Here is a 17,903-nt window from a genome sequence, read left to right as displayed (position 1 = left end):
TGTATAATTTTGATATAATTCTCAATATTACATGTCTTATTTAAATTTAAACATCTTTCTTTGTTGGATCCCCACAAATAGATCACTTTTAGCCTTGAGCCCCACCTCATATAAAATGGGAACAGAGGAATTTTTATACTCTATTTTGATGTTGCCTGACACTTGGCTCTTCCCCAGACTAGAAGGAAGTTAAGAAAAAACAAAGCTATAGAAGAAAAGGCAATAAATCTCCCAAGACAATGTATTAAAACATTTACTGAGAGAAAGACTTCTACATTTGGCGGGGGGGGGGGGGATATTTTTTTCCCAAAACTTTGATATGAAGGCTGATATGTTGAGGCAGGAAGTATGCATTTCTCCATTTTCAGTTGCCATTTACATGGCACACTAAGCAATCTGCCAGAGAAGAGACTGAAAATAAGGCCTGATGCTGAAAACCTTGACATTTAGATATTCTCCCTCTTCCCATCACCTCTGAAGTATTTTCTTGGTGACCTTTAATGATTCTTGAGGTTTAGTGGTTTTTCTTGTCATTTCTGAATTCAGTCCAGTTGAGTTAAAATATTTAAACCTGTCAGAAACACATGTCAATGAATATAGCTAAGGGAGAAAGGGAGGGGAGGGAGTGTAGGGGAAGGTCATTTTACTTGGGAAGAAATCAGGTACTCTGGAGTATTAAAAATAATTACTATAAAGACTCTGGAAGATTTAATCTTTATGTTTCTGAAGTACCTAGGAAGGATTTCCAATTTTTGAAGAATTACTGAAAAATAGAAGTTCCTCTAAAAGATGACTTAAAATGGGACCTTGGCTGCCTCAGAAAGGACCTAAGAAGGGAAAAAACAAAGGTCTTGGTATCTTTGAGTTATTTGCTGAGTGTGATGCTACCCAAGGGCCAGTTCAGCTCTGATAAGAAATGTTGCTTCCTGACCTCTTGGCTGAAGAGATTGCCTACTATTATAGCTTTCACTGGCTTGTCTCAAAGACATTATTTTTATCTCTATAGTGTTTTGTCCCCAAATTACTTCTAAAAATACATGTAGATTTTCAAAATTTAGAAAACCTCAAAAGACCTTAGAGCCACTAATTAATAGGAAGGGAACAGGACAATAAAAATGCTTAAATAGGGGCCCCTGGGTGGCTCAGTGGGTTAAGCCTCTACCTTCATCTCAGGTCATGATCGTGGGGTCCTGGGATCGAGCCCCACGTCGGGCTCTCTGCTAAGCGAGGAGCCTGCTTCCCCCCACCCAACCCTTTGCCTGCCTCTCTGCCTACTTGTGATCTCTGTGAAATAAATAAATCCTTAAAAAATGCTTAAGGAAAATTTTTAAACATTTTTTTAAATTTATTTTCAGCATAACAGTATTCATTGTTTTTGTACAACACCCGTGCTCCATGCAATCTGTGCCCTCTCTAATACCCACCACCTGGTTCCCCCAACCTCCCACCCCTTCACCTCTTAAAGAAATTAAGAAAAGTTTTTTTACAAGTAGCTGTAGCGAGCCACTGGGTACAGAAATAAATTGAAACCTTATTAAAATAACTTTAAGACTACCTGGTGTTTACAACATTTTTTCTTCAGGTTAGAGCATACAGATTTTTCAATACACAGGGCAGCCCATTGTGCTGTGTTAGGATAATAGATTAATGCCAATGGTGGAGTAATTGGTTGGAATCACTGTCAAAATTATTAAACTGGGTAATCCCTTTTCCAAATCCATGTGGCTTAACAAAAACACCCACAAAATATCATTCCATTGGATATAGCAAGAATAGGAGAAGATTAGAGGGAGGGTTGAATGTCTCCTTTTCCTTCCTTCGCCATATATCAGCCTTGGCACCTCTGTTTGGTGACCTACTTTAGTAGGCAGGGGTGCCAATAGCATGCATAAAGAATAGCACCAGCATATTCAGCAAGAAAGCAATGCTTTAAATTCACCTAATTTCACAAATAGTAATGCATTCATTTGTTCCTGTCTCTGGAATGGCTTTTTTGTATTTGTAGACAGGTATGACTTCCCCGTTAATTATGTTGAGATTCCAGAAGTAACCCATCATTTTAAACTATGTGACAGGGAGAAATTATTTTCAAATTCCAAAATGTGTCTTTGCATTCAATTGCAAGAGACAGTTAAGGAACATTCTTGTCTTCAGCATGGACACTCTCTAACACATGCATGAAATTTTCAAAATGATACTAGTATCCTGGAGTTTACCACATGCTTCATATGGTGTAGCATCTATTCTTAGAAAACAGAATTATCCCTTTACAGACAAAGGAAACCTTGGTATCAGTCCTTTATCTGTAATGTCATTTGCAAATATTCTCTCCTACTCAACACTCAAAAAAGAAATAACCCAGTCAAAAAACGGGCAGAAGACATGAGGAGACACTTCTCCAAAGAAGACATCCAAATGGCTAACAGACACATGAAAAAATGCTCAACATTACTAGCTATCAGGGAAATACAAATCAAAACCACAATGAGATGGCACCTTATACCAGTTAGAATGGCAAAGATTAATAAGGCAGAAACAACAAATGTTGGAGAGGGTGTGGAGAAAGGGGAACCCTCTTACATTGTTGGTGGGAATGCAGGTTGGTGCAGCCACTCTGGAAAACAGTATGGAGGTTCCTTATGATGTTAAGAATAGAGCTACCCTATGACCCAGCAACTAAACTACTAGGTATGTACGCCAAAGAGACAGATGTAGTGAAAAGAAGGGGCACATGCACCCCAATATTCGTAGCAGCAATGTCCACTATAGTCAAACTGTGGAAGGAGCTGAGATGCTCTTCAACAGATGAATGGGCAAAGAAGATGTGGTCCATAAACACAATGGAATATTACTGAGCCATCAGAAACTATGAATACCCACCATTTGCAGGGATATGGATGGAACTAGAGGGGATTATGCCAAGTGAAATAAGTCAAACAGAGAAAGACAATTATCATGTGGTTTCATTCATATGTGGAACATAAGCAGTAGCTCAGAGGACCACAGGGGAAGGGAGGGAAATCCAAAGGGGGAGAAATCAGAGAATCATGAACCATGAGAGACTATGGACCCCAGGGGAAAAAAAAAAAAAAAAACTGAGGGTTTCAGAAGAGGCGGGGGGAGAGGAGAAGGTAACAGGGTGATGGGGAGTAAGGAGGGCACATGCTGTGATGAGCACTGGGTGTTATATGTAACTAATGAATCTTTGAACACTACATCAAAAACTAATGATATACTATAGAGTGGCTAACTGAACATAATAATGAAGAAAAGACAAAGGAGAAAATTGTCCTAGTGTGAAGAAAGTCAATTAACAGACATTCAGGGGCCAGGAGAGCACCAGAGAGGCAGATGCCTGGGGTTGAGGGAGTGTTTTCTGGACAATTTTGATTAATCAGCAACTGAAAAGCCTGCAGTTTAGCAGTCCTGTGGAGATTGAAAACATCATCTGACTTACTATTAAAGCTAATTTGTTTATGTTAAGGAAATAATAATTATAGACAAAGTTAACAGACAGCTATTATCAATGTAATTAAATGTTTTTTCTTTTCTTGTGACATTTTGCAAATTATTTGTCACTTGACACTGTGCTTAGGCAGTGACACGTTCATTGTTTACTGTTTTTCCAGTTGTTATGATAACACATAATCCTAGTCAAAGGCTTGCTTTGTTCTGAGGGAGATCGTGTATTTTCTTCATTAGCAACTCCCCTTTATTCCTAAATCATATGGACATCATGTTCCTCCTTGTGTCGTCTGGTTGGAGAATGTGCCTCGACATAGCCAGGTTGTTTATCAGCAATTCACCTGGAGCCCATGCTCCTCATTCTAACACCAAATAGAGTCTCAGTTAAACTGCCGCGGATTCTTGTGATCAGAGGCACTTCTCGTTGTGTTGACCAGTGAAACACCCTCTTTCGTGGCTTCTGGTTTCCTTAGTTGCCACCAACTTCTGATTATCTCTAAAGGTTGTATGTTTAAAATACCCATCATAAGGGATGTTCCTGGGTTAGACACTTGTGACGTTGTTGGGCAGATTTGCCATGTGGAACCACTTCAGGTGCCATTGGCCTTAAAGAGATTGGCTGCATGGGGGAGAGGCCCATGTTCTATCCTGTTCTACTCTCTGTGGCTAGGTTGGCTGGGTCTCATGGTCTGTAAAGTAGCAGTTAAGATATAAAGAAAAAAAAGCATATATAGCATAAAAAGACTACTCCTTATGCATGGAAATGTAAAATCTTGTGCCCTAAATAACAGCTGCTATCACTGAGTGTTTCCCATGTTTGAGATGCTGAACTGAATATGTCCTATGTCTTGAAATATAAAACTACTTCACTATACTGTATGAGAGGTTAGAGGTTATGCTATATATGAGGTTATGGAAAAAAGAAAAACAGATCTAAGAGGAGTTGGCTCTGCCTTTGTCACTGATTGGTTTGAAAGCACTCAAGTCTTTTTAAAAAAATTTTTTTAAACATCTTATTAATTTATTCGAGAGAGAGAACGATCGAGAGAGAGAGAGAGAGAGAGAGAGAGGGAAAGAACGAGTGGGGGCAGGAGCAGAGGGAGAAGCACACTCCCCTTTGAATAGAACTCGACATAGGGCACAATCCCAGCACTCTGGGATCACGACCTGAGCTGAAGGCAGACTCCTAACTGACTGAGTCACCCAGGTGCACCTGTTTTTAATTTTTTGAGAAACCTCCATACTGGTTTCCTCAGTGGCTGGATCAGTTTGCATATTTGCATGCCCACCAACTGTGCACAAGGGCTCTGCATCCTCACCAACACTTGGTGTTTCTCCTGTTTTTGACTTTACCCATTCTGAGAGGTGTGGGGTGGTATCTCACTGTGGATTTGACTTGCATCTTCCTGATCATGAGTAATGTTGAGCATCTTTTCATGTGTCTCTTGGCCATCTGTATGTATTCTTTGGAGATATGTCTGTCCGTATCTCCTGCCCATTTTTTAACTGGATTATTTGTATTTTGGGTGTTGAGCTGTACCAATTTTTTGTATGTTTTGGATACTAGCTCTTAATTGGATATGTCACATGCAAATATTTTCTCCATGCAGTTGGTTGTCTTTTAGTTTTGTTAATTATTTCCTTTGCTGTGAGGACACTTTTTATTTTGATGTAGTCCTAAAATTTTATTTTTGCTTTTGTTTCCCTTGCCACAGGAGCCATATCTAGAAAGAGGTTGCTACTGCTGATGTGAGAGAAGTTACTGTTTGTGCTCTTTCCTAAGAGTTTTGTGGTTTCAGGTCCCACATTTAGGTCCTTAATCTGTTTTGAGTTTATTTTTGTGTATGGTGTAGAAAAGTGGTCCAGTTTCATTCTTATGCATATAGCTGTCCCCTTTTCCTAACATCATTTGTTGAAGAGACTTTTTTTCCAGTTGTATATTCTTTCCTCCTTTGTCAAAGATTAATTGCCCATATAATCATGGGTTTATTTCTGGATTTTCTCTCCTGCTCTATTGATCTGTATGTATGTTTTTGTGCCATTTCCATATATTTTGATTACCTATAGCTTTGTGATATAACATGACATTTGGAATTACGATGCCTCCAGCTTGGGTTTTCTTTTTCTTCTGTTACTGGTTGGTTTGGTATCACTCAAAGTCTTTTAATATGTAAGTTTTCTCATCTAGAAGTGTTTTGGTCACACAATGGTACTTTTTGTTTATTTTCGACAGAATCCATGTGAGGATAGTATTAGAGATTGATGTAAAGCTTCTAATACAGTTCTTGGCACAAATGAGGCCCTCAGTATATTGGTATTGTTGGGGTGGTCCATCTATTACCTCCAGGCAAAATTCATCTATTACCTCAGGTTCATCTATTACCTCCAGGCAGGATGCACGGATTAATGACTTTCCCCAAAGCAAAACACAGACGCAACCATGCCCTTTGACATTCTTGTGTTTTTACCGGTTTATTATTAATGTTTTATCATTAATCATTTCTCTTTCTTCCCTGTTTCCTAGGCCAGGTCTTTAGATCTATAGCTAAGTTACGTATCTCTCCCTATACATGACACATCACTGGGGTAAAGAAGAAGGGGTCTGTGGAGTGCTTGAGGGCACAAAAGGACTTTTAAGGATGTCCTTCAATAGGAGCGGTAGAACAAGCTAGTGTGGAATGGAGGAATAGATCATGTACTCTGTTTATCCAACTAGTATTGATTAATACTTGCCAAATGCAAGATGCTGGGGGCACAGTAATACACTAATGTGCAATCTGTTGTTTAAATGTGAGATCTTACTGGATTGTGATAAAGAGTCCTCAGCCTAGCCTGAAAAAGAACTGGCTTATTGGTTAATTATTATTTCTGGCTCATCATTTTTATACATGGTCCCCAAATGACTCATCACTAGTAATTCACAAATTGAGATTTCTACAACATGGAGTATGTTATAGGAGATGTATGCTATCTCCTCTCATCAGCCAAAAGGAAAAATCTGAACATTAAATGTGCTCATATGACAAACAAGAAAATACATAATTTAAAAATAAAGAACCATGTACAGCAAGTGCTAACATGGATGTTTTTGCATTTTGAGGACTACTGATAATTCATATAAATGGACATGTTTTTATTCTAATAATTGATGATTCCACTTTCAGGGGTTTAGTCTTTTTTAAAAAAGGACATGATTAAAGCGTGAGTGATTAGTCAGCATATTTATCCAATCATTACAGGGGTTTAAACTATATTAAGAATCAACACAATTCACCTTTGAGATATTATGGCCTTACTACTTTAAAAATAAGCTATTTTTTGAAATATGCCCAGGGAAGCTTTTTTTTTTTTTTTAAAAAGCAATTCCACTGCTTATCTGGGAAAAGAGCATTTTGGATTTGATATCAAAGTTTGAGTTGTTTTTACTTATTAAAATGGAAAATGGATTCAAATCTTGGTTTGCCTCAAATAATCCAATATGTTTCATTTAACTAGGACTGAGATTTACATCAGCGAGAACATATTTGAAAGGAGTGATTTTGATTAGGCCCCAAGAGGAAAAGCACTTCAGAACGTGTGTTTGTGTGTGTGTGTGTGTGTGTGTGTGTGTGTTATTTACACTTAGATTTGCATTTGTATTTATATTAAAATTTATAGGCTCCAATGTTCTTGTTTCTTAAAGTAGAAGTGATTCCATAATCATGGGAACTCGCTTTTTATATAGGAATTAGAAACCAGTAGTACTGATAGAGCAACATAAAAAGTTGAGACAATCATTTCACTTTTGGAGCTCTGGACAAGATAAATGCACCAGATGGAGAAATAGTGTCACTGTTGGCAACCACACACAAGACTGTTCCCTGGCTCTTCTAGATGACAGTTAAAAAGGCTGGAAGAATTCTCTAAATAATGGAGGCTACTTATGCCTTCATATCATTTGGAAATGCTTTTTCTCTTTATGTCCAATAATTGTGTTCATCATTGAAAACATTTTCTTTTTTATCAAAGCCATCACCACTGAATTGATACTTTAATAGAACAACTATTATACAGAAGATATGATTTTGAGAAATGGGCTCTGAACTCCTACAACTTAAAATTTAGCTGAAAAGAGAAAATAGGTGGTATTGACATTAATTAGAAATAGTACCTACTAATGACTGAATGGGTAGCTTTGACATTTGGGTGCTAAATATCATCAGAGACATCAGGAAGGTTGTTTCTCCTCCCTTATTCCCTTTTAACCTCCCTTTTTTCTCTATGGGGACTTGAGTTTTCTCTAAAGAACTTTCTAGACTGCTGTCTGGCCACCACTATCCCTAAAAGTGGTTGAAGGAAAGTAGGTGGTGGTGAATGGGGGATGAGGAACCAGGGGAGTCCTCATTATGCAGATTTTCACACATTCCCCTTCTTGTCATTTGTGGACCAGTCCCATGCTCATCTATGTCTGTTGTCCTTGAATCTGGAGCCTCCATCTTTCCAGATCTATATCTCGTCCTTTCCTTGAGGAATTGAGGAGATAGAATTTCTTATTTTGTAGTGAATGAGGGGATGTGGAATCTCAGAAGGCTTTCAAATAATATCAGCCCGTCATCTTGGCTGCTGTATACCTATTGATTGGCAAATACCACACTTCTCTGGGACTCTATAGGATGATTATCTATTTGCTTCTCCTTATGTGCCTTTGTGAACAGTACAATTTCACCTAAGTCAATTATTCTTCTGTTCATTTTCCATCTTGCAAAATTCTGGTGACTTCTTATATGCTGTCACCTACTCTCTACTTCTTTTTTCCTCTTGGATTTATACTTTTGGTTCCTTTGCTCTAATTTTAGTGAAGTTTCTGAATTAAGCAGAGGTAATAGTTGATGTACAATTTACTGTGTTTAACAGATTATCTCTCATAGTTTTCACTGGACTTGATGCAAGTGTATACATGAATTCCAAGGAATTAGGTCTGGATTAGAACATAAAAATTTTGTAGCTGTGCTTCCTGTCTTGTGCTACATATTTCCATTGTCTTCTTGAAAATTAAATTTTCAGGGGCACCTGGGTGGCTCAGTGGGTTAAAGCCTCTGCCTTCAGCTCACGTCATGATCCTAGGGTCCTGGGATCGAGCCCCACATCGGGCTCTCTGCTCAACAGGGAGCCTGCTTCCTCCTCTCTCTGCCTGCCTCTCTGCCTACTTGTGATCTCTGTCTGTCAAATAAATAAATAAAATCTTAAAAAAAAAAAAGAAAATTAAATTTTCAGAGGATGGCTTCCTAAATGTCCTCAAGGGACTCCCAAATGGGGTCCTCCCAGTTGGCTGTTGATGAGACTTAGGTTGCCATCCTTTGCTGTGTTGAATGTCATCCTCGTGTCCAAATAGGCCAGTTCCTTGATGCCAAGTGGCAGAAAAGGAGCCTCTTGGTGTTATCCACGCAGTTCAGCTAAAGTCACAAAATGGCATAGAAATTTACTCTCTGGCCAGTTTCCCTCGTGTTGTAAGGTGTCAGTAGAATTGGGAAGGGGACGCTAGTTCCTTCAATAGCAACTGTCTTGGTGGAGATGTAGGTAATGCAGAGAAAATAATAAAAATAAAGTTAGGTTCCCTCAGTTTCTGGAATCAATCAACTTTCCTAAGTTCTTTTTTACTTTGTTATACAGTAATACATTCTTTTCTCTATTTCTGAACAATCATTCTGTGAAATCATTTAAGGTCTGTTTTAATGTTTTGTTTATTACTAAAAATAAAATTTTGCTCATGTTTCTTAGCAATTGAATAAAGCTACGTTGGCAAGTGAACTAGCCCACAGTGCATTATTAAAGTGTGTTTTTTTTTTTTTTTCCCTACCCCTTCCTCCTTCCCTGTTGACATTGCTGGGATTCTTGGGGATAAGGAGATCCTGTCTACATTGTACATGCCTTTCCTTTCTTTTATAGGCATTAATCTATATACAATACATATATAATGACCAGTCACAGAGGTTCAAAATTCAAGATACTGTTGGGGCATTCATGGAGGGAACAATGTTTTTAGGGTTAGTGATGTGAACAAACTCAAAGTGAAAAACACTCTAGAAGGTTGTTAGGGAAAGGAGTATGTAAGGGGTCAGTAAGAGCATTTTTACCACAAGGAAGCATAGTTTGGCTACTCCTTGAGTTCAAGAGCTGTGTTTAATTTATCCTGTATTTCTTAAAACCATGAACATGATAGATATTCAGTAAATTGTTATTAAGTAAGTGAAAGATGAGAACTGTTAGTGAGGTGTAGATATTGTCTGTCAGCACCTCTTCCTGACTCAGCCTATGGGAACTCAGACAAGGATGATAGTTTGGGGTTCTCTCCTGGCATTAGGGACAAGATTTTAACTCAGGACTTTCTGCCAATACATCCTAGATCCTGAGTAGTGATCCATAAGGGCATTTTTGCCCTCAATCGTTTTTCCCTTTTATGCCTTGCTATGCTTCTATAATTTCCTCAAATGAGACACTTTCTCATAGTCTATATTAAGTGTTCTGTTTAGTCAACATCTGTGTATACTTTAGAACTGCTAGGCCTCCCAGAATGATAGATGATATGCTAGATGAAATAAGATAAAATGAAAACATGCTTTAGTAAGTTCATATATTAATCATTGCAGCTTGTTGTTTTCCTTGTATTTTACTAATGTGGTTTGATAGTTCTTATACCCCAAGGCTGTTTTAATTAGGGACAATTTTTAGAAACTCAAGAAAATAAACAATTTGTCTTTGCATAGCTCTGTATCAGATTAAATGTTTGTCACTGGAAGTTCAGTTCTTGTAGGAAGTAAATGAAATTTTCTGATCTCTGATGATAAAAATTCAGGGTGAAGATTGTCTCTTCACTGAATGTCCTGTGGCTCTTGGGGAGGCAAGTGTGTAGGAGGCAACCGCAGCTTTTACTGAGATCACCCGGATTCTCTTTCCCACCCACAGTCAGCTGTTGGCTATTCAGAGTTTACTCGCCATTCGTATAAGACACAGTCTAGTCCATATTTGCTCTGAGCAGAGGCCTGTCCTTGGAACAGGAAGTTAGGACATTTTGCTTTCAGCCCAAATCTTCTACTAACTCTTTAAATACTATTATTGTTATGATTATTTTGCTATTTGGAGATAAATATTCATGATTTATTTTTATGCTAAGATAATTATAATTATAGTGGTTACATTATCCAGAATCTGTTCACCATATATTTCCCTTCATTCTTCCAAAAAAAAAAAAAAAAAGGTGGTAACATGATCCATTCAGGGTCCAGTAGGAATACAAAAGGTCTGGAAGTTACTCATCTCCTGCCACTTTTCTATCTAGAAGAATTAAGACAGAGGACATCTCTTGACAAATACTTGAACAAATTTTAATTGGCAGAGCTGAATCAGGTGATGATTGAGGAAAAACTGCAGAGAAGGACGACCTAGGCAAATTCCTTCAGGAACCAAAACTCGAGAAGGAATCTCAAGGCAGCATATCTGGCACCACCGTCTACTCATTCCTTATTATTGCTCCCCATGTGGCCTTCAAACTGAATGTCACATTCACAGCCTTTCACATTGTTCTCTATTTTATGTTTCACTTAGCCACTCTGTGACATTCTAACACTGCAGAACAGAACTTTCTAATGTCTTTAATAGTAGTTAAGCAAGGAATGAAATGAGGGTTTAACCCAAACAGAGAAAAATGTGTCTTCATACAGGCAGATGGACTATATATACATTTGTGTAGAAGTCAATTAAGTGAGAAGTTTAGAACCTGTTTTAAATTCTTGAAAGCTTTCCTTAGAGCTGTCATTACTTGAATTGTGACTCTTGCATGGCTTCCTCATTTTGAATTATACTTTTCAGGCAGGGTCTCAGTCTTCTGTGCGTTCCCATAGTTCTATTTAATAGTCAGAAGGTAGCTTTCTTTATAGATGGGTGGTGGCCATCTCCTTGAAATGGCTCAATGTCGCAAACACAGATGAATTCCTGAAATAATGTGCAGACTTCTAAAAGCATGTACTTTGTATGTAGACTATAATGAAAGGTACTGAAACACGGACCAGAGCAGAGGACTTGCCCTGACTTCACTGATGTCAGGATAGACGGCAGAGGATATGGTAGCACAGTCTCTAGTTCAGCAAGTTCATTGTAGCACCAAGAAATGTTCTCAATATCATTGTATCTTCTGCAAAGTATAAAAAGACAGGAGTGCCATAAGACTCTCCTTTTAAATGTTGAATAAAAGCTATCTTTTTTTTTTTTTCCCTGACTTTTCGAAACATAGGCTTTGTTCCTTCATAGTCCTGGAGTGCCTTCTATGTTGCTTTGTTACTGTGTTTCCCTTGTCTAGTTACTTGGAGTGGAGATTTCAGCAGCCATTAGCAAGTGGTGCTTCAGAGGGGGAACTACAGGTAGGCAAAGTTTTGAATTAGATCTAGAATCTCTGGCCTTATAGAATACATCTGTTTGAATTTAGGGTTAAGAAAAAGGAAGTTGTCAGGTCACTGTGCACCTCTTTGTTTGCTCCCATGGTTTCTGGGATCGAGAGTGTTTTTAGAAGGGAGGGAAAAATAGCCTGGATTTCTCTGAACATTTACTTCTCTGTTTATGTAAGGAGAATGAGGGGAAGCTGTAACAGTACAAGTATTGTCAGAGATTTTCCTCTTAGGATGTGACCATTTGCTAATGTTTATGCCTCATATGGAGCATAAACATGTTGCCCAAGTTATCCCTGCAATGTAACATGTGTGCAGCACATTTTCAGTTAATATTTGCTGAAGGATGAAGAAAATGATAATGATGATCACATGTCCTACCTTGTAAAGACTGAACCCTTAAGAATACTATTATTTCTCACCTTTATGTTTTTCTCCTTGCAACATTTTAGAGAAAATGAACTACTTAGTCTTCCTCAAATCCATTCTATTCTTTTTCCTGCTTCTGTGTTTTTTCTCATTTTACATACACTTCTCTTCTTTTTTTTTTTTTTTTAAAGATTTTATTTATTTATTTGACAGACAGCGATCACAAGTAGTCAGAGAAGCAGTCAGAGAGAGAGGTGGAAGCAGGCTCCCCGCTGAGCAGAGAGCCCAATGTGGGGCTTGATCCCAGGACCCTGGGATCATGACCTGAGCCAAAGGCAGAGGCTTTAACCCACTGAGCCACCCAGGCACCCCTACACTTCTCTTCTTTTCAGTTCTGTAAGTGCTACTTTTCCTTCAAGACTCAGCTCAGAATTTCCTTTCCATTACGGAGATCAGATCACCTTGATCTTCCATTTAGCTACTCAATGAAGCAGGTCTAAAAGGATCCCATTGTGGGTGGGGAAGTCATAATGGTTTGATGAGGGTACTCCTTGGGTTCCATTTGGAGCTGCATTGCAGGGACAAATGACCAGAAAGTGAAAACAATTTTTTTCCTGAGGTAGGATCTCCACCAGGATTAAAATCTGTATGGAAATGTAATTTCCATACCATAAGTTTCACCTACTTTAAGTGTACAACTCGGTGAGTTTTTGTAGCATGTAGATTTAGTATGAACCCGTTTTAAAACATTTCCATCACCCCAGAGTTCCCACATGTCTGTTTATAGTTTCTCGTTATAGTTCCCACATGTCCACTCCTAACCGCAGCCCCAGTCAACCACTGAGCTTTCTGTTAAATATGTGCCTTCTGTGAGTATTTTATAGAAAAAGAATCATACATTATGTAGTCTTTGCCTATATCTTATTTCTCTTAGCATTATATTTTTGAGCTTTATTCATATTTCAGTACAGTTCATTTTAATTGCTGAATAGTATTCTGTAGAATAGATACACTTCATTTTGCTTTTCCATTCACCAGCTGATATATATACTTGCATTATTTCCAGTTTGGGACTATTGCAAATAATGCTGCTGTGAACATATGTGTTTAAATATTTGGACATAGGTTTTCATTTCTCCTACATATATACCTAGGATTGGAATTACTAGTTTTTATGGTAAATTCATGTTTAATTTGAAGAAATTGCTTATATTATCTTTTATAAGAGAAAAACTGCAAACTTGGTGGCTTAAAAAAAAACATGAATGATCTAATTTTTGTGGGTCAGGAGTTTGGCTTGTTTAGCTGGGTCCCCTGGTTCATGGTCTCTCATAAAATTGTAGTCAAGGTGTTGGCTGGGTCTTACCTCAAGTCTCAACTGGGGCAGAGTGTGTATCCATGTGGCTCATGTGGTTGTTGGGCTGATTTTTTTTTCCTTAGGGGTTGTTGGACTGGTGACCTCTGTTTCTTGATTCTCTGCCCGAAGCTACCTTTGCTTCCTTGCAATGTGGGCCTCTCTGTAGAAAGGTCATGGCTCAAAAATAGCTTACTTCATCAAAGTTATCAAAGGGATCTACTAACAAGATAGTAGTTAAAATCTTAGAAAATGTAATCAAGGAAGTGATATTCCTTTGCCATTTTTAGTGGTTAGAAGCAAGTGTTGTTATACCTAGACTCAAGGGTGAGTGATGATAAAAGGAGTGACTACCAGGAGATAAGAATTATTGCACATGATTTAAGCATCTGTGTGACATCCTACAAAACTATTTTTCTAAAATGCTTATAGTGTTTAATAATGCCACCAACCAAGCATGAAGGTCCTAGTTTCTCTTCATCCTCACTGGCATGTGTTATATTCTGCCTTTCTGATGACAGCACATATTTTCTCCCAATCCTTGGGTTATTTTTTTGATTCTGTTAACTTATTTTGACAGCAAAAATATTCAGTTTTGATGAAATTCCTTTATTGGTAGTCCTGTTTTGATGTTTGATATAAGAGCTCTTTACCTAACACAAGTTCTTAGGATTTTTGCAGGATGTTTTCTTCTAATTGTTTCATAGTTTTAGCTCTCATATTTAGTTGTCCCATCCATTTGGGGTTAGCAACTATTTTTTTTTTTTTGATAAAGATTTTATTTTGTAAGTAATGTCTGTATTGAGCATGGGGCTTGAAGCTACAACACTAAGTCCCATGCTCTATAGACTGGGCCAGCCAGGTGCCCTAGATTAGCATTTTTGTATAAGACAATGGAAGGGACTAAATTCATTCCTGTAATTGCCAAATTGTGTCCTTTTTGATTTTTAAACTTTGTCTATCTAAAAATGTGTTAATTTTGTTCATCTTTTCAAAGAAAAGTGGTTTCATTGAGTTTTCTGTTTTTCTGTTTTCTATTTGGTCTCCGATCTCTATTGGTCCTTTTTTCCTGTTTGGGTTGAGTTTGTTCTTTTTGTAGTTGCTTAAGGTAGAATCTTAAGTTACTGATTTGTGCTCACTGTACTTTCCTACTGTGGGGTTTTTAAGATATAGATGTCTGAGCACTACTTGGTTTATGTCTGGTGATTTTATCAGTTATGATTCCATTTTAATAAAACTCCTATATTTTATAATTTTTGTTGCAATTTCTTATTTGGCTCATTTTACTTAGAATTACATTGTGTGATTTCTAAAGACTTACATATTGCCTGAATTTCTTTTTCTTGCTTCTTTCTAATTTAATTCTTTTGTGGTTGGAGAATGTACTTTGTACTATTTCAATCATCTTAAATTTATTGAGACTTAAGGACTAGCATATGGTCCATTTCAGAGAAAGTATCATGCTTACTTGAAAAGAATGTGCTATGATTTTGTTGTGTGGGATGTCCTCTAGACTTCAGTTAGGTCAACTTGGCTGACATTGTTTTTCAAGTTGTCTTTGTCATTGTCAGTTTTCTCTCTCATTCTACCAACTATTGAATTCAGGTATTTAAGTTTACAACTCTTACTTTTGGATTGCCTATTTTTCCTTTCAATTAATATGAATTTTAATTTCATGTATTTTGGAATTCTTTTATTAGCCACATAAGTGTTGATATTATTATATTTTGCTAATGAAATAATGTTTCATCACTATGACCATTTTTGTCTTCAGAAATAGTTTTTGTATTAAAGGTTATTTTGTATTATACTCTTAAAACCATCCAGCTTTGTTATGGTTACAATTCATGTGGTATATTTCTTTCTGTCCTTTGACTTTCAACATCTTTGATAAAATCCAAAATGCTTTCATGATAAAAATACTTTAAACTAGGAATAGAAGGTAAATTCCTCAACCTGATAAAGGACATCTACAAAAACAAAAACAAAAACACATAGCTGATACTATTCCTAAAAATAAAATACAAAATGCTTTCCTTTAAGACTGAGAATAAGACAAAGATGTCTGCATTAATCACTTATATTCAGTATTATACTGGAGAGATTATCCCTAGGGCATTAGGTAAAGGAGGGAAAAGATTAAAGACGTGCTGATGAGAGAAGAAGCAAACTTTTGCTATTTCCTGAAAATACAATCTTGTATATAGAAAACCCTAAAGAATACACTAAAAAATGTTAGAACTAAGAAGTTCAACAAGTTTACAGGATATATCAATATGCATAGTCTACAGTATTTCTATACAGTGATAAGAACATTCCAAAAATAAAATTCCAAAAATGCAATTAAGAAAAACAATTCCATGTAAATTCCATGTAAATAAAATAGGAATGGGGTTCCTATGTGGCATAGTCAGTCAAGTGTCTGAATCCTGGTTTTGGTTCAGGTAATGATCTCAAGGGGATAAGATTGAGCTTGGCATCAGATCCATGCTCAGGGTCTTCTTAAGATTCTATGCCCCTTTCCCTCTGCCCCTCCAGCTTGTGTACTCTTTATCTCTCTCTCAAATAAATCTTTTTTAAAAAATGAAATAGGAATGCGTTTAATCAAGGAAGTGCAAAACTATACTCTTAAAAACTATAAAACACTATTAGAAGAAATAGAAGATCAAAATAACTGGGGAAACATAATGATGGATGAGAAACAATACTAGTAGAATGGAAATAGTCCCCAAACTGAACTATAGATTTAATGTAATGCCTATCAGAATCCCATCTCACTTCTTTGTGGATATTAACCAGTTGATTAAAAAATTCATGTGAGGGGTGCCTAGGTGGCTCAGTGGTTAAAGCCTCTGCCTTCAGCTCAGGTCATGATCCCAGGGTCCTGGGATCGAGCCCCACATTGGGCTCTCTGCTCTGCCGGGAACCTGCTTCCTCATCTCTCTCTGCCTGCTTCTCTGACTACTTGTGATCTCCGTCTGTCAAATAAATAAGTAAAATATTAAAAAAAAAAAAAAAGAGAGAGAAACAGTTTAAAAAAAAAATTCATGTGAATTACCAGGGACCCAAAATTGCCAAAACAATCTTGACAAAGCAGAACAAAGTCAGACCATTCACATTCCAGATTTCAAAGCTGACTGTGAGGTAACAGTGATGAAGACATTGTAGTATTCACAAAGAATAAACAACAATGGATTAGAATTGAGAATCTAGAAATCAACATATATGTATGTCAACTATTGTTGGACAAGTGTGCTGAACCATTTAGTCAATTAAAAAAAAAGTATTTTCAACTTTGTATGATGACATATGGTACCTAGTAGCATCATGGGGATCAATACCTAATATTTAAAAATATCACATCACTGTGATGTACATCTGAAGCAAAAAGACATTGTATGTCTCTAAAACTAGTAGACACCATCTGTCTTTTTTCCCTTGGGAAGAAAAATAGTGCTGAAACAAATCCATATCCACATGAAAAAAAAAAATTCCCTTGCCTTACACAGTATTCAGAATAACCCAAAATGAATCCAAGACCTAAATATAATAGTTAAAACTATACAACACTTGGAAGAAAACTTAGGGCTAGTTTTCATGATTTTTGGATTTGGCAATAGATTCTTAGATATGACCCCAAGAAATAGAAATAAAAGAATAGATATATTGGACCTCATCAAAATTAAAAACTTACCTGCTTAAAAAGGTATCAGAAGGGGTCCAAGATGGTGACATAGGAAGATCCTGAACTCACTTCCTCCATGGACACACTAAATCTACACCTTTATATGCAGCAATTCCTCCTGAAAACAACAACAACAACAAACAACAACAACAACAACAACAACAAAACCTAAGGATTCATTCAGCAGCTTCTGCACAACAAAAGATAGAGGAAACACATAATCAATGGCAAGAGAGATAGGGAAGTGATAAAGATGGAAAACTCACACCCCTATGTTGTGAGCTATATTTGGGTGGGGAAGCAGGATTGATAGCTGGGAAGCTGATTTGCATGTCTTGGGCCACAGAAAGAAAGCTATAGTTTAAAACAGTAACTAGAGTACAAAGGAACTATCCCTAGGGTTCTGCCAGATGGTAAAAGCTTCACCAGCACTCTCCAAGGTCAGAGAGGTGGTAGGTGAGTGCCATTGTTTATATTCCCTTTCTAGGTTGATGGCACAAATGATATCAAGTTGTTGTGAGTCTCAGACTCTGAGCCTACATCAGCCACAACTGTTCCTCTAAGGATTCGCAAAGTGACCCCATCATGGCACATAGTGTGGCATTCCCAAACA

This window comes from Lontra canadensis, unplaced genomic scaffold (assembly GCF_010015895.1).
Source record: "Lontra canadensis isolate GAN:19392208 unplaced genomic scaffold, GSC_riverotter_1.0 scaffold4, whole genome shotgun sequence".
Lineage (NCBI taxonomy): Eukaryota > Metazoa > Chordata > Mammalia > Carnivora > Mustelidae > Lontra > Lontra canadensis.
The sequence above is the reverse complement of the archived record's forward strand: the minus strand, read 5'-3'. Positions refer to the sequence as shown.